General features: G+C 45.2%; 1 long non-coding RNA gene across 1 annotated transcript in view; it reads left to right on the top strand.

Annotated features, from left to right (window-relative positions):
• Nucleotides 1-12032, top strand: part of LOC134485968 (uncharacterized) — a 31850-nt gene extending 19818 nt beyond the window's left edge. The window contains exon 3 of the long non-coding RNA XR_010064437.1: nucleotides 8696-12032. This is a non-coding gene — a long non-coding RNA (uncharacterized LOC134485968). The remainder of the gene's footprint in view (nucleotides 1-8695) is intronic.
• Nucleotides 12033-16449: the final 4417 nt, after the last annotated feature.

The raw sequence follows: 16449 nt of genomic DNA, 5'->3' as shown, positions 1-16449 counted from the left end.
CTTGCCTAGCAAGTGCAAGGCCCTGGGTTCGCTCCCCAGTTCCAGGGGAAAAAAAGGAAAAAAAAAAAAAGGTGCCATTGCTACAGACAACGAAGGACTGCTGTGGGCAGGAGAAACAGTCTTCCGTGAGAAAAGAGCTCACCATTTGCTTCTACAGTATCAAGTGGTCAGCCCTGAAAACATACATACAAGGAACATTATACAGGCTGAGCAGCTCATATTAGGAATGGGTGTATGTGTGTGTGTGTGTAATATAAATTTATAAATAAATTATATATATATGAATATGTGTATATATATGTGCATGTAATAACAGTTGATAAAAAAGGGGCCGTGAATTTGAAAGAGAGCAAGGATGGGTATATGGGTGGGTGGTGGGGAGAGAAGGGAAGGAGGATGTTATAATTGTTTTATTTCTCAAAAAAAATGTAAAAAGTGTAGTTGGGGGTGCTGAAGAGGTGGCTCAGTAGTTGATGGTGGCTGCTGTTCTTCTTGATTTTGGTTCCCACCCACCCACACTGTGGCTCACAATTGCCTGTGACTCCAGCTCCAGTGAATCGAAAGGCACAGACAAACATGCACAAATCATTTTTTAAATCATAAAAATTCTTTCCCTTCTTCCTCCTTTTCCTTCCCCTTCCCCCCCTCCCCTCTCCTCCCCCCCCCCCCCCCCCCCGACTGCGTTTCTCTGAGTAGCCCTGACAAGGCCTAGAACTCACTCTGTAAACCAGGCTGGTTTCAATCTCAGAGACCCACCTGCTTCTGCTTCCCCAGTTCTGGGATTAAAGGAGTGGGGTGTGGGTCATCAGCACCTGGCTCCTAGCCAGTTTTCTTAAGAAATAAGAGCATGTAGTTGGGCAGGACGCCTCAGTGGTTAGAGTGCTTGTCAGGCGAGCAATCCTGATATCTGTGTTTGCTTCCTGGAGTCCACAGCGGAGAGTCGTCACCCGGGCACTCACACTTAACACACACACACCATGCACACACATTAATTATTAATAATAAGCTGCAATTATTTTCTCACCTGTCTGTGTCGTTCATAAGAAAGCTACATTTTAGCGACTTGGAGTCCTTTAAAAAGTCTACTGAAGGCTGGAGAGCAAGCTCAGTTGGTGAAGCGCCTGCCTCGTAATTATAAAAACCCCATTTCAGTCCCCAGAACTCAAGAAAAGCCCGTTGTGGCAGCCTGTTTCTGTAATCCCAGGATCCAGGGACTCTCTGCCTAGACTACTCAGAGACGTCTAAGCCAGGACCCGTAAAGGAAAAGGGAAAGGCAGATTGCACACCGTACTTTCAGAATGACTACCCCTGATACACACACATGAACATGCATGCACACACAATAATAAAAGAGAGAAGAAAAGAAACACCCTGAGCAAACCTTTATGATGAGTCTCCCAAGCCCCTAGCCTGGCCATGAACTTGCTATGTAGACCATAGCCATCTTTAAACTTTCAAAGCAAGGGGCTGGGGATTTAGCTCAGTGGTAGAGCGCTTACCTAGGAAGCGCAAGGCCCTGGGTTCGGTCCCCAGCTCCGAAAAAGAGGAAAAAAAAAAAAACTTTCAAAGCAAAAATCCCCTTGCTTTAGCCTCCCGGTGCAGGGATCCTAGGCCTGTGTCACCACACGAGCTTGATGGGTCTATTCCTGAATGATAACTTAAAAGGTCCTCTGGTGCTGATGAAGAAAGCCAGGCCCATTGGGATAGGCTCTATTCCTGCTGAGCTGCATCAGGCCTCCCAGTGTCTGCAAGGTTCTGGGGTCAGGGAGCCTTAGTTCTGTAGTACGGAAGATGCTTTTGAGAAGTTTACAGACCCAGCAATAAATTCCTTTGACTTGAATAAGGAGAAAGCCATTTCCTTCTGTTTTGGAGTCTCAGTTTAGCCCTGGAGTTAAGCCTCTATTGGAGCCCTGATCCACATTTCTTCATCTTTGTTAAGTCTGTCAGTGGCTTCTAGCTTTTGAATCTGAGGCCTGCCTTTCTAAGGCAGGGGAGCCCAGGAGTGTCTAAGGGTTAATGTTCAGGAGACGACCCTCCAGCTTATGGCTGACAGCAATTGGCGTGCCTTGCTCTTTGGCCCTCTATGTAGGCTGCCTCTGGGCTGTGTCTGATACTGGAGGAATCATTGTTGCTGCCCAGAGGGACAGACAGCTGGCATTTCAATCACCCACATCTCGTCTTTCTCCACCTCTCTTCTCAGATCCTTTATGACTTTTACTAAGTAACTACTAGCACGGGCGTTCTTATCTTGGAGTTTAGGCCTGGAGAGATCCCCAAGTAAGGAGTACCTGTGACCTTTAACCCCTCCTTCTTCATACCTGCCTCCACCAGACCAGCGGTATCCAGCACCACACTAAAAATCCTTGAGCTGTTGAGGGCTATCTTGCTAGAACTATAGCTCCCCACCCCACAACACACTATGTTTACTTAGTAGCCTTTCCTTTATTATAATTTTCTATGTACCATCGTGTTTAAAAACTGAATTGGCTTAAACAAAACGTTTGTTAAATAGCAGAGCTGGTGGTGAAAGGATTTGGCAAAAAAAAAAAAAAATCACTGAGTTAGTGGTGCGCGTCTGGAGAACGCGCTGCCATTGCATTCTGAGTTAGCACTGCTGTGTCCTGGGAGTTTCGGGAGGGTGTGTGGGGTGCGGGTGGTGTTTCCAAATGTGAGCAGTAATAGTAGTTCTGTATTTTATGCCACATCCTCATGAGGCTGATCTCTCCCTCATTAGTTGAAGTTCTTGAGCGTGTTGAATTAATGTTTTGTCTGCTTTCCAACGTTTCCTCTTGAAATAGGGCATTTTCTTCCTCTGTTAGCCCACTCTTTTCCAGGAAAAGGACAAAATACCAATCACCCATAACCCTATCAGTGCAAAATAATTATGTGGGCATTGTGTTATGTCTCCTTCCTGCTTCCACATAATAATATACATATTATAGTTATACACCAATGACCCATGAAAACTCATTCTGGGGTAGCTCTCTTTGATGGCCTTTCTCCATTTCCAGCAAAGCCTATTTCCTCGAGTAAGCTTCCCTGTTACAAAGCACAACGTCTAAGACCTTTTCCCTTTCGTCCGTGTGCCCTCTGTCTGTCTGGTCTCATCCAGCCCTATTCCTTCTTTGGGATGCCCTTCCATCATGCCTGGAAGCTGTCTTAGTCCTCCTCGCTTCTCTCCTCCACACCTACTTCTTTAAGCAACATTTCTCTTCTCAGCTCTAGACTCTGCAAGTCCTGCCCGTGCCCAAAATTGTGTTCCCGAGCGCACACACATGCACCTGGGTATGCTCACATTGTTTGTGTGAGATCTAATGAAGAGCACAAACTATGGAGGACAGTTTGATGGATGCTAAGGAGAAGTAGTTACACAGTGGGGAAAGAAAGGTCTATTTACTGCTTGCTGGAGAACAAGTGTCAGGGCACAGTAGCCATTTTGTGAGTTCCAGAAAAGAGTAAGACCGGGTTGGGGATTTAGCTCAGTGGTAGAGCGCTTGCCTAGCAAGCGAAAGGCCCTGGGTTCAGTCCCCAGCTCCAAAAAAAAAAAAAAAAAAAAAAAAAAAGAAAAGAAAAGAAAAAAAAGAAAAGAGTAAGATTTGGTGTAGTTGACTCAAGTAGACCAAAAGCATGCATGGGACCTACCTGAAGGCTACAGAGAGTGTGAAGACCTGGGTTTTCCCAGGAGAAGTTTACATTGCAGCCGGAGGAAGCAAACACACACAGAGTAGCAAGAGGGAGTCTGTGTGCCTGTCACCAGAGTGTCAGACTAAACAACGTACAAGGAAGAATGATTTATTTTGCTCCTGGCTTCAGGGGGTTCCATTTCTCTTCTTTGGCTCCATTGATTTTGGGCCTATGGTAAACCAGAGCATCATGGTGGCTGGAATATGTAGAAGAGGAGACTGCCTAGATAGGACCCCTAAGTATGCCCCTTCCTGTGACCTCTTACTTGCCCCTGGGCCCCATATCCTAACTGTCCCAGAAACTCCCCCAGACAGCCCGATCCTATGCCCATAGAGGCAGAGGCCATCTCACCATCCTTGTCACAACCCCCTGATGTGGTCATTTCTTTTTTATACTCAAGACTAAATTAAATTGTAGCTTCCTGAGAGCAGGTAACCATCGGTGACAGCACCTTGACTCAAACACAGTTCTGTTGGATACCACACGTGTCCCATGCCACCCTCTCCTGCCACCCCAGGGGTGAAAGAACTCTGACTGTGAAGTGCGCATGTGCAGTGCTCCGCATGCTACCACGGCTACACCTAGCACTGCCATCGGGTAGAGATAAATGGAGACCAAATTTGGTCAGGTTACTGTGGGGAAGTGGATGGCTTCCTGTTGCCAAATCCTGTTCAGGATTTGGGCCACACAGCGCTTTGATCTAAAAATTTAAGTAGACAAAGAATGAATATTTATTGTTTTTATGATCATTGTTTTATATAAAACAAATTTGGGGGAGTGGGAAGGAATAAATATTTGGGACAGCAAGCATTTAAATGCCAGTGGTTAATTTACTTGGCTACCTTGATTTACAATGGTAACATTTGGGTGGAGAGTTAAAAAGAAGGAGCACTCTTTTGTTCTTGTTTTATTTAGAATTTCTAAAGTCTAAAGGAATGTTTTTATAGCAAGTACACACAGTAATGGGAGAGAGGAAAAAAAAAAGAAAAAGAAAAGAAAAAAAAAAAAAGCCACCAAGGAGTTAGACACCGTTATAGAAGCTCAGACTTCGGAAATGAGCAATGGCTGATTTAGCAAATTTCTTTTTAATCTTTTTTTCTCTCTAATTTTTTCTCTTATTAAAATAATTTCCATATCCAAATTTATCATTCCAAGGAAAAACAGGGAGAAAGGAGAACTTGAAAGGGCGGGAGGTGGGGGTTGGTAGAAGGGAGTTAGCTTTAGGTGACCGTGGGTGGTTTGGGAGCAGCGGAGACAGTAGGTGACCCAGTCTCCGGAGGGCCAGTGTTAGGATGACTCAGAGCGTTCCACTAACGCAGCCGGCTGCTCAGCCTTTTGCCTGGAGATCTGGCCGAATGACTAAGCAGTTACCAGCTTCTGAGTCTTAGGAACCTAAAATTCCCAAATCACATTTAGAGCTGATACGAGGTTGATCAGGGGTCATGAGGGAGGGAAATCATCTGATAGGCTTAGAGGGTCCGAGCCCAGCTCTCCAGAGGTATCAGATGTTATTTTCGGGAAAGATTTCACCCACACTAACAATCGGCCGCATTGCAGTTTTTCCACGCTCCAAGTCATCACCACACACGTGTTCAAAGGGAAAACGAAACAGCGAAAACAGCCCGTGTTTTCCAGGGTCCACCGCGTTCATTTCCAATTTGATTTTCCTTACAGCTTACTCGGTTTACATCATTATCTCAGGCGGAATGGCGTAGCTAAGGCAATGCTTATAGAATCTGTGTGTCCCGCCCAGGGCAGCCCGGCTGAAGAGCACCGGGGCTCCAGCGAGGAGGAAGAGGACATCAAAGGACCTGAAGAGCACATTTACTTTTCTGATTCAAATTACTTTGTTTGGAAAACAGTAAACACAATTACCTTAACAACAGAGCTGGGAGGCTTTGGGGGTTTAACACAATGTTTTCCTAGCAGGCGGGCGGAGACTGCTTAGGATCACAGCTAAGGGCCTAAGGGACCCAGGTGGCCCTACTTCTTTTCAGTTTTTCTCTTCCCAGAAAAGAGTTTGGGTAGTTACAGGACTTTTGATGGAGTTCCTTAACATTAACGTTGTTTAGTTTCTTCATTTCAAATGAAATTAATGTTCATCTCTCTATAAGTAAGACCAAATGGGAAAACTTACACATTCTGTCCCTGCGTCTCATTCTGTATCCTTCTCCCCAGGAAGTGTCCCTACACAGGTTTTACATCTAATTATAAACACATACCACGAACACACACACACAGACATACATACAAACACACACAAACATCCAAAGACACACACACACACACACACACACACACCCCACACTGACTGACATACCAAATGGTGATATTCATTCATTGTTTTGCCATTAAACACTTTCGTATTCGTGTGTATGTTTGTGTATTGTTCTGTGTGTATGCACATATTCATGTAAACCTTCGGAAGCCAGAAAAGGACATTGGATTCCCCTGGAGCTGCAGCAACTTTTTTAAAAGCCCAGTCTCACTCCAACCTCTGTAGTTTACTTTCTGTTTTAAATCTAGAGCCGCCTTCCACTCCTGATCAGTACTGAGTTCTATGTGTTTGTAGCACTGTCCCCTGCTTTATGTCACCTACCTTCTTAATAGATGCTTGGATAATTTTTACAGTTTTGCTCCCATCAAGAATGTGGAAATCAATATTCCGTTTGCATGACTTTATGATTATGAGAATGTGCTTGAAGAGTGAACAATGTTTAAACTACTTAGTCGTATGGGAGGAGCATGCGTATGGGAGGAGCATGCGTATGGGAGGAGCATGCATCTAAGAGGAACACGCCTATGAGAGGAGCAGGCGTGTGGGAGGAGCACGTGCATATGGGAGGAGCAGGCGTGTGGGAGGAGCACGTGCATATGTGAGGAGCATGCATCTAAGAGGAACACGCCTATGGGAGGAGCATGCGTGTGGGAGGAGCATGCGTATGGGAGGAGCATGCATATGGGAGGAGCATGCGTAGGAGAGGAACACGCCTATGGGAGGAGCATGCGTATGGGAGGAGCATGAGTATGGGAGGAGCATGCATATGGGAGGAGCATGCGTAGGAGAGGAGCAGGCATGTGAGAGGACCATGCTTTATGAGAGGAGCACGTGTATGAGAGGACTGCGTGTATTTTGGGTTGAAACGACGTGGCTAAACTGTTTTCCATATAGATCCCAATTATGTTTATACTATTCTGAGAGTGCTCTGAGAGTATTCTGATATACACCGTATCAAGCTTCACAGTCTTCGCCAGTATGAAACGTCGCTTTAATGTTTTTATTGCGCTATTTTATAAGCAAGAACGTACATCTTCGTCTAAGTGTGGAAAGCCCATTGTATTTCCTAGTTTGTAACCTGGTTAGGGTCTTTACCAACTTTAAAACCAGATTATTAGCCAGGCGTGGTGGTGCACACTTTTAATCCCATCACTCGAAAGGAAGAGGTAGGCAGATCTCTATGAGTTCGAGGACAGCCTGGTCTACAGAAGGAGCTCCAGGGCTGTTTCACAGAGCCTGTCTCTAAAAACAAACAAACAAACAAACAAACAAATAATAAAAATTACTTTTATTATTGATTTGTCCAAGCTCTTTCCATATTTAAAATGCTAATTTTTCCTGTTACATTAAGCTTGCTGTTTTCACCTGTTTTGTTTTTTTTCCATGCAGAAGCTATTTTTCATAGTTCTTATGACTTAAAGATTTCCCACCATACATAAGAAAGCTTAATTTTCTAAAACAGATTATTAATGTTTTTTCATATTTTACCCACTTTGTCTACACATTTTTAAACTATATCTGAGATTTATTTTGGTGGAAGGTTAAATGAAACAGCACTCTTAGCAATCTATCCCCAGTCACTCACCTCAGTACAATATTGAATAACGCACCTTTTAATTAATGCCTGGATAACTTAGCATCGTATATTAAATTACCTCATGAGTTTGATTTATTTCTAGGCACACCAGTTTTCAGACATCAGACAGGTTTCCTTAGGGTTCATGTCCAAGTCCCTTTGCTGTTCCAGGACTGAGGCAGGTTGCCACGTCACTGTTGTTTATTAGTTTGCCATTAGCTTCCACAGAAAGGCAGCTCCTGGCAGCCTCTGGATTAACTGCACATGTCTCCATCCACATGGTTGGATGAAACCCTGACAACCGCAGAATTTCCTCATGTGATTGCAGGGTATCAATACCTGTGCCTTCTTTTGCTTATACTGTTCTATTACCTTGCCCTACACGATGTGCGTGCGTGTGTTTGTGTGCATGTGTGACATCAACGTGGTTTATATGCCTTTGAGATGGCTGTCTTTCAAGTGCTATTGATGAGGCTCCTATAATCACTAAGATGAAGTCATTTCCAAGTTAATCGTTAAGGTGGTATACAGCTTTGAGTCCAGTCCTCCAGAGACAGGCAGATCTCTGTGAGTCTAAGTCCATGTGGCCTACAAAGTTCTACGCCAGATAGGGCTATACAGAGATCCCCCGTCTCAAAAACTTTAAAAACAAAATCGATGGCCTTAAACTCCTGATCCCCCTGCCTTCTAAGTGGTAGGGTTCCAGGGTTCTTAGTCTGCTTACTTGGGTCTAATTTGCACACATGAGCAGTTACAATTTGGATAGAGAAATGGGGCTCTATTGCCAGCTCAGATGCCAGCTATGCAAACCAGGACACACTATTGAGCGTGGCTGTCTTTGGTTCCATCCCCTGCAGAATGGAGATGATTGATATGCTGCCCATCAAACAATATAAATGCCTAATAGTAAGCTGTGGCATACACTCTGGCCATTCCCCGTGGTTCGTCTTCTCAGGTCAGCTCTCTGTTAACACCTGCCTGGAGTCCGGCCTGGAGGCTGGCAGTACAAGCACTTACTGTTTTGTGAAAGGACAGGCTTCGAAAGGAGTCTGGGTAGCATTGGTTCTTCCGGTCATGGAGCCCCTCCACTGCTCTGGCTTCTCTGTCCACACATGGATGGCTACTTCTGATTTGTTTCTGTTTATTATTTGTTGCAGGTGTCCTCACCGTCAGACTCTGTGGATAGCTCTGTTCCAACACCTTCAGGAGGAAGCAGTTCTGCATGTGTACACACACACACACACACACACACACACACACACACACACACACTCAAGCACACACACAAACACACACACACTCACGCACACACACATTCATGCACACACTCACTCGCACACACACACAAACACACACACATACACACACTCACACACATTCATGCACACACACAAACACACACACATACACACACATTCATGCACACACACACTCATACACACACATTCATGCACACACACACACGCACACACTCACACATACACACTTTGATGGTTTCTCAGATGTGCCAGAGAGAGAGGGACAGTGAAAGTTACCCCTTCTCTCAGGTGGCTCCATGTGTGGCTGCAGCTGCCTGCATCTATCCAGATGGGCTTTGCCAGCAGACCTGGGTCTGGGTGGATCCTGTCATCTATTCCAAGTCTGTAGGGGTGTGTGTGTGTGTGTGTGTGTGTGTGTGTGTGTGTGTGTGTGTGTAGGAGGAAGCACTTACAGAGAACGTCCGTGGACTGCAGATGGTAGCTCTGGTCCTGATGCCAAAGGGAAAGGTTTTAGTCTACCTGGGGACATTTGGCAAGGGCAGGCAGTGGGAGGGGTGACTTAGGTGACATCTTCGGGCTGTTCTAGCCCCAGGTGTTTCTGGGAGGTTTGCTGTAATTAACATTTTTTTTTAGTCAATGCTATTATCTCTGCAAAACTTGACACATTTTACCACATGGAGATGAATGCTCTTGGCTTTACTCGGAGAAGCACTCCATCTCAGCTCACGTATTTTTTTTTTTTTTACCTGGGGGTGATTCTGATGAAAACCTTTTATAATCTTTTTCCTATCATGGTTATGAAATCCTAGACTGTATATCTCTGTATGGATGTGCATTGCTTTCTTTCTTAAAAGATATTACCTTATTTTTATTTTATGTGTATGGGTGTTTTGCCTGCATGTATTTATGTGTGACAGTTGTGCGCCTGGTACTCATGGAGGCTAGAGAAGGTGTTGGATGTCCTGGAGCTGGAGTTAGAGAAGGTCGTGAACCATGATATCAGTGCTGGGAATAATTGAACCTGAGTCCTCTGGAAGAGCAACAGCCAGTGTTCTTTTTTTTTTTTTTAAAGGTTTATTTATTTATTATGCATATAACATCCTGCCTGCATACACACCTGCAGGCCAGAAGATCTCATTACAGATGGTTGTGAGCCACCATGTGGTTGCTGGGATTTGAACTCAGGACCTCTGGAAGAGCAGACAGTGCTCTTAACCTCTGAGCCATTTCTCCAGCCCCGCAGCCAGTGTTCTTAACCACTGGGCTAACTGTCCAGCATCCAGTTATTTCTTTTCCTTCCTCTTCTTTTCCTGTCTGTCTTTTCTGTTTTTTTCTTGGGGTGTGTGTGTGTGTGTGTGTGTGTGTGTGTGTGTGTTCCTGTGTGTGTATTTGTGTGCCCATGCACACATGTGAGTGTTTGTCTGCATGTACACATGTGCATCGCAAGCACGCCTGGAACCCATGAAGGCCAGCAGAGGATGCCGGATTCCCTGGAACGTGAGTTATGGATGGTTACAAGGTGCCTCGTGGGTGCTGGGATCCGAACTCAGGTCCTCTTGAAGAGCACCGAGTGGTTTTAGCAGTAGGGCCATCTTTCCAGCCCCATGTAGATATTTCTGTCAAAGCCGTAGTGTTATTTTATGTCCCAAGTAGAAAATTTTCAGAGAGAAAGCCAGCCCCTGAAGTTCTAAAGTTGCTTTCTCTAATTAATGATGAATTCGTGTTCTGTGGAAACTTCTGGTGGAAACACTCAGCATCCCAGGCCCTGCTCAGCCTCGAAATAATCCTTAAGTCCAGACATAAATAATCCGTGCATACCACATTTTTATAAATACACCATCGTGTAACAGGGCCAGGAGCAAGCGTGTAAAGGCTCAGTCTTTAGTCCATGTCTTGTTATAGAACAGTGGGGTGATTTCTTTGATGTGATATCTTTGATATGATGCTCTTTTACATTTTTAATTAATTTATTCATTGATAGAGTCACACACACACACACACACACACACACACACACACACACGTGTGTGTGTGTGTGTGTGTGGCAAAGCCAGAATATGACTCTTTACATCTTCCAGTGTGAATATAAATTACCATTACAATATTATGGAAAAGAGAGGAGTCTAATACACACATTTCATTTCGTGCAAGGCTTTCTTCTCACCCCTCCCCACAGCCCCCAGGAAAACCAGTTCAGCTATTAAGGGAGCCACTCAATGCAGCAGAGCAAGATCAGGCGGTGCTTCCAAGAGAAGAGCTGTTTACCATCAAAGAGACTACTTCCACACAGACACGGGATATTATACACAAAGACAGAGGTAAATGTGGCATGGTTTTCAAGAGTAATTTACCCTGCTTAAAGAAAGGCACTCGGCTGTCTGCAGTTCTCGCTGATCCTATTTCTTGTTCCTCTTTTGTTGAAACAAAATAGCCAACTAAGAAAACGTAATTAAAAAGTCAGTTGTCTGAGACCCGGTCCCCTGAAATTGCCAGATGCTCCTGCTGTCTCGGCACCTACCTGTCACATAGGGATGTTTCATGCCAAGTGACAAATGCCAGCCTAGAAACACCACACAAATGGAAATTCACTAGACTTTCATTTTCCAAAGTGCTTTTCTCTTCTCCGTTTTTTAAAAGCAAGAATTTTACTTGGAGTTATATATTTCCTGGGTTAATTCATATTTTATAAACATGTGGAATTATTAATTCATTCTATCTGTAGCATGTATGGACCCCGAAGCTTGTGGCAGAGCTGTTATCTGTTGTAGGGATGCAGACAAGCTCTTTGATGTGTTATTCTCAGGGACTTGGGGGATAGAGATGAAACACGCATTTGGCCAGCCTCTGCAGATGGGCTGGAAAAGGCTCTGATGGTTTATGTGCCTTTCTGTAAGACCCTCTCCTCTGTATCGTGGTGTCGGTGACTGAAACATCAGAGTAGCAGCCTTAACCCTTCCCACTACAGCCCCTCTAGGCCAAGGTGTGGAAATCCCAGCCCACAGATATCCCTCCCAGCACCCGTCTGGCTCAGCAGGTTACCTCTGATGGGGTAGCAATACACTATTCAGGAAAACCAGCCAAAGCCAGTAACCACAGTCAGCGCATAGTACAGTGCTATTCTCTGCTGGGAGCTGATCCAGTGCTTTCTTTGCAGTAGCCCCTTAGCGCACACATCAACCCTGTAGCACGGCTCTTCCAGTAAGCCTGATTTGCAGCTGAGGTATGTGGTAGCTTCCCATGGCTCTCTTCCCCTCCTGTCCCCAAAGCCACATTGTTATAGTAAATGAGGATGAGTCTTGGTATTGGAGATCCAGTTTTGAATCTTGTCGTCCTGTCAGTGAGCTTCCTTTTACAACGACAAGTACTTGGGATAATTAACGCAGAGGGTATTTTAGCTCACAGTTTGCGAGGTTCCACATTGTGTGATCACTGAGTGTTATTGTGGGTTTCAAGAGAGGTCATACAGCAGGGTGGGGTTTTGTGACATTTAGCTAATTATCCAGGAAGCAAAGAATGGAGGAGGGAAGGGAAGAGGTTGAGAGTCTCATTTAAGGCCAAGCTTGCAAAGACCTGACACCCTCCATAAGCTCCACTTGTTTACCAGCAGCAACGCCATGGGGAACCCCTGATCACTGGGCAACATTCAGCCTCCGCGCTGTATTACTCCCTCTGAGGCTATCCTGTGGTTTACTAAACCTCTCGTCCAGTCAACAGGAATGAGAGAAGCACTCCAGTAGCTGCTAAGGATACAGTCATGCCCTAAACAGGCATGATGGAGACCACACAGTGCTTATGCTCTGTATAGAAAGGACAGATGTTACATGCAACATTACAGTGGACTATGGGACTATGGGTGGGTGCTATGGGAGTGCAAAGCAAGAAGATCTGATTTTGGGGGTGGGGGACAAGGAGAGGTTAAAGTCACTTAGCAGAAGAGTGGGAATTAATCAGTGAAGAGCCAAGAACATTGCCCTGGGAACCTAGGAGGTAGGCAGGTATGTTTGTAAGCCACAGAGGACCTGCTGCTGCAGGAGCTGAGAAGGAAGGTTGAGTCTGGAGCGTGGTGCTGTGGGGAGGAGTAGGAACAAAGCTTGGAGAAGCCAGTAGGGTAGAGGATAAGGAGCCAGGCTTTGGAGACCCTGCCTTAAAGGAACGCTGTAGAGAGAATCTCTTGTACTACATGGACGCATAACCTGTCAATAAAATGCTGTTAGCCTATTAGGTTAGTCAAGAAATAAGGAGATGACGTTCCGGCACGGAGAGTGGATCTCTGGGAATAGAGTCGGGTGAAAAAAACATTCACCCCAGATACAGAAGAAGGCGGTCATATGAAACGGAGGCCCAGGTAACCAGCCATGTGACACGACTTAGAAGAAAACAAACGGATATTAAGAAATGAGTGAGTCAGAGAGCAGAGCAAAGCTGTTGGCCTAAACATTTATTCATATATAAGAAATCTCTTGAGTGGTCGTTTCTGGGAACAAAGTGGGTGGGTGGAAAAAAACAAGGTTACAGATGGCTTCTACTAAATATTCAGCTAGAGGTTTTAGCAAGATAATCAGGGGATGCCACCTCGCACACCTAGACCATCTCTCCTCCAGCGTCCAGGGAGCGTCCTGAAGTGAAGACACAATTGTGAAGGGAAGACATGATCGTTTGAGAAGACCAGTCTTCTGGGTACCACTAACCATTGGAGATACTTATACTCCATACATAAGGATGCCAAGAAAGGATTCTCCCCAGTGGCCTACTGGACACACAGTGCTATGTTCTACCAAGAACCAGAGCGTAAGAAAGTGTAGGCCCAGGTCACACTACTGAGGGCCCAGCAATCTGTGAGCACAACTGGGAAGTGCTGTGGAACACGGCAGCCAGAGCCGAAGCCTTTGAATGTTTTGTCCCAGTCAGTTCATTGCATCTACGTGTCCATCCAACAAGCATGTTGGCCCTTTAATTCTTATCCAGTTGCTAATAATGATAGCTATTATTTCTTAAGTATCCAGCACGCATTGTTCCAGGCCTCAACATCGATTCTCTTTTATTCCTCACCACTGACTCTCAAGCCGCTAGCATCGATGACGGTGGTGAATGAGGAGTAACAGGCCCAAGGCCTGTGCGTGCTAAATCCAGGGCGTCTTTAAACAGCCCCAAGTCAGCAACAGAGAAAAGAGGTTTTGCGACACAGCTAGTTCATAGCATGCAGAGGAATCGGTCCGTGAGAAAACTGTATGGCGTTCCCAGAGATGTCAAAAGTAATATGCAGGAACTGGCTAACAGAGTAACCGAAAGCTGTAAGTTCCTGTAGGCCATGAGTTCGGAGTTCACCGTTTGACAATTTATATTACACAAGGCGACCCGAGACAGAAGTGCTTGCAAAGCACGCTCTGTTGCTGTCCCCAGAGGCTTGGAGGAACCTCTTCCTCTCTTCAGAGCAGGAACTTAGTAGTCACAAACTTGGTTGCTTGGGTATCCACTGTGGAATAATCAGATGAATTTTCTTTAAAGAAAAACAAAATATCTTATTCATTGACACTTTCAGCCCTCCCTCCCCTTTCCATACCCACTGGATCCCCTCTAAGGCATCCCCTTCCCACCTTCGTGTCCCTCTCTTTATTTATTTATTTTTTATAGCCACTGCCTGCTGGAACACTCACTCACCTTGGTGGCCTGATCATCTAAAGATCTTGCAAAGATAACCAAGCTGTATCGAATTTGTGCAATAGCCGTATCACTCACGTCTGCATTTAACGGCACCCCCAGCCCCCAGCTCTAACTTACTTTTCTTCCTTTTTACATTTTATTTTATGCACATGGGTTATCTTGCTCTTGTAGGGGTCTGTGTACCACGTGTGTGCCACTGAAGGCAGAACAATGTACGGGATTCCCCGGAAGTGGAGGCACAGATGGTGGCGAGCTGCCTCGTGGGTGTTGGGAATGGCGCTCAGGTCCTCTGGAATAGCAGCTAGGACGCTCACCTACTGTGTCATCTCATTTGTCCTGGAGTCTTATAGTCTTTCTGGCTGCTTTGTCCGTATTTTCTTTAAACCTCCTGTGTGTGTGTGTGTGTGTGTGTGTGTGTGTGTGTGTGTGTGTATGTGTGTGTGTGCATGCATGTGTATGCGTGTGTGTGTGTGCATGTGTGTGTGTGCGTGTGTGTGTATGTGTGTGTGTGTGTGTGTGTGTGTGTGTGTGTGTGTAGGGAGGAGGTGTTTAGATTTCCTATTAAAGGCTGAGCGCTTAATAGTCAAGGAATCTAGTTCACTTTCTTATTGAATACTCAAGAGTTATTTGGTTTATTTCTTTATTTCTAAAACAATTTTTAAAGTACATTTATTTATTTGATGGGGGGCTGTCTTTATCTGGAGTTTCCATTGCTGTGATAAGCACCGTGAAAAAGGTCAGTTTGGGGAAGGGAGGGATTTACTTCAAATTATACTTCCGGATAACAGTCCATCACTGAGGGGAGTCAGGACCAAAACCCAAGCGGTGCAGGAAACTGGATGCAGGAGCTGATGCTGAGCCCGTGGAGGGATGCCGCTTACTAGCGTGACCCTCATGGCTTGATCAGCCTGTTCTCCTATAGCCCCCAGAACCACCAGCCCAGGGCTGACACCATCCACAACGCGTTAGGCCCCTCGACATCAATTATCAATCAAGAAAGTACACCACAGGCTTGCCCACTGCCCACTGGTGAATCTGGTCAAGGCATTTCCCCAGTTGAGAGTTCCTCTTCCTAAATGTCCGTAACTGGTGTCAATCTGACACGAAACCCAACCAGCACAGAGGCTCACACACGTCAAGGTGTAGGCGTGGATGCCAGACGACAACCTGCAGGAGTCAGCTCCGTGCTTTACTGTGTGGGTTCTGGGGATCAATCCAGGCCTTTAGGCTTGTGTCAATACCTGCTGGGCCTGGCAACTCTCCACTCTAATTGTCATTTGTTTTTTTAGCCAGAAGTGTACCCATGTCATCTGTACTGCCCACAAAAGGGCCTTCTGTATCATATCTGAACAATCTGATTATTATTATTATTAAGTGTTATTATATGTTATAGTCTTGGGCTAATATTATTTCTGCTTCAAACTCTTTAGTAGCTGGGAGTAGAGGCTTGAGATTTTTTTCTCTGTAAAAAAAAAAAAAGATTGATTATTTTATTTATCCGTATGAGTGTGCTCGTGTGAATGTATGACATACGTGCAGGTGCCTGGAATGGTCTGTATTGGATTCGGTAATGCTGGAGTTACAGGTGGTTCTAAGCCACTAAGTGGGTCCTGGGATCCAAGCTGGAGGCCTCCAGAAGAGAGGAAGTGGTCCTAACCACTGAGCCATCTCTTAAGATTTGTATTCTTTCGTCCTTCATTGGTCTCGCATTGTAACGTAGTGTCTTTAGTTTTTATTTATGTATTTATTTATTTTTAATGTTATAAGAAGTACTGAGAAAAGGTTTTAGGGAAAGAAGGTGGTGGCCTGGTTAATTGGTGTTCTAGCTCTTGGTACCAGAGTACCATTTTCTAAATGGTGGAGTCATTATCATGAAGTTGTGTCACGACCCAAGGACTGAAGGTGTTTACAGTTTGAAGACCTCACTGTACTGTACCCGCACATTCACACGCACTCCCAAGGTCAAGTTTTCTATGTTTGTTTTTTTGTCT

The sequence above is a fragment of the Rattus norvegicus genome, chromosome 2 (assembly GCF_036323735.1).
Source record: "Rattus norvegicus strain BN/NHsdMcwi chromosome 2, GRCr8, whole genome shotgun sequence".
Taxonomy (NCBI): Eukaryota; Metazoa; Chordata; class Mammalia; order Rodentia; family Muridae; genus Rattus; species Rattus norvegicus.
The sequence above is the reverse complement of the archived record's forward strand: the minus strand, read 5'-3'. Positions and strand labels throughout refer to the sequence as shown.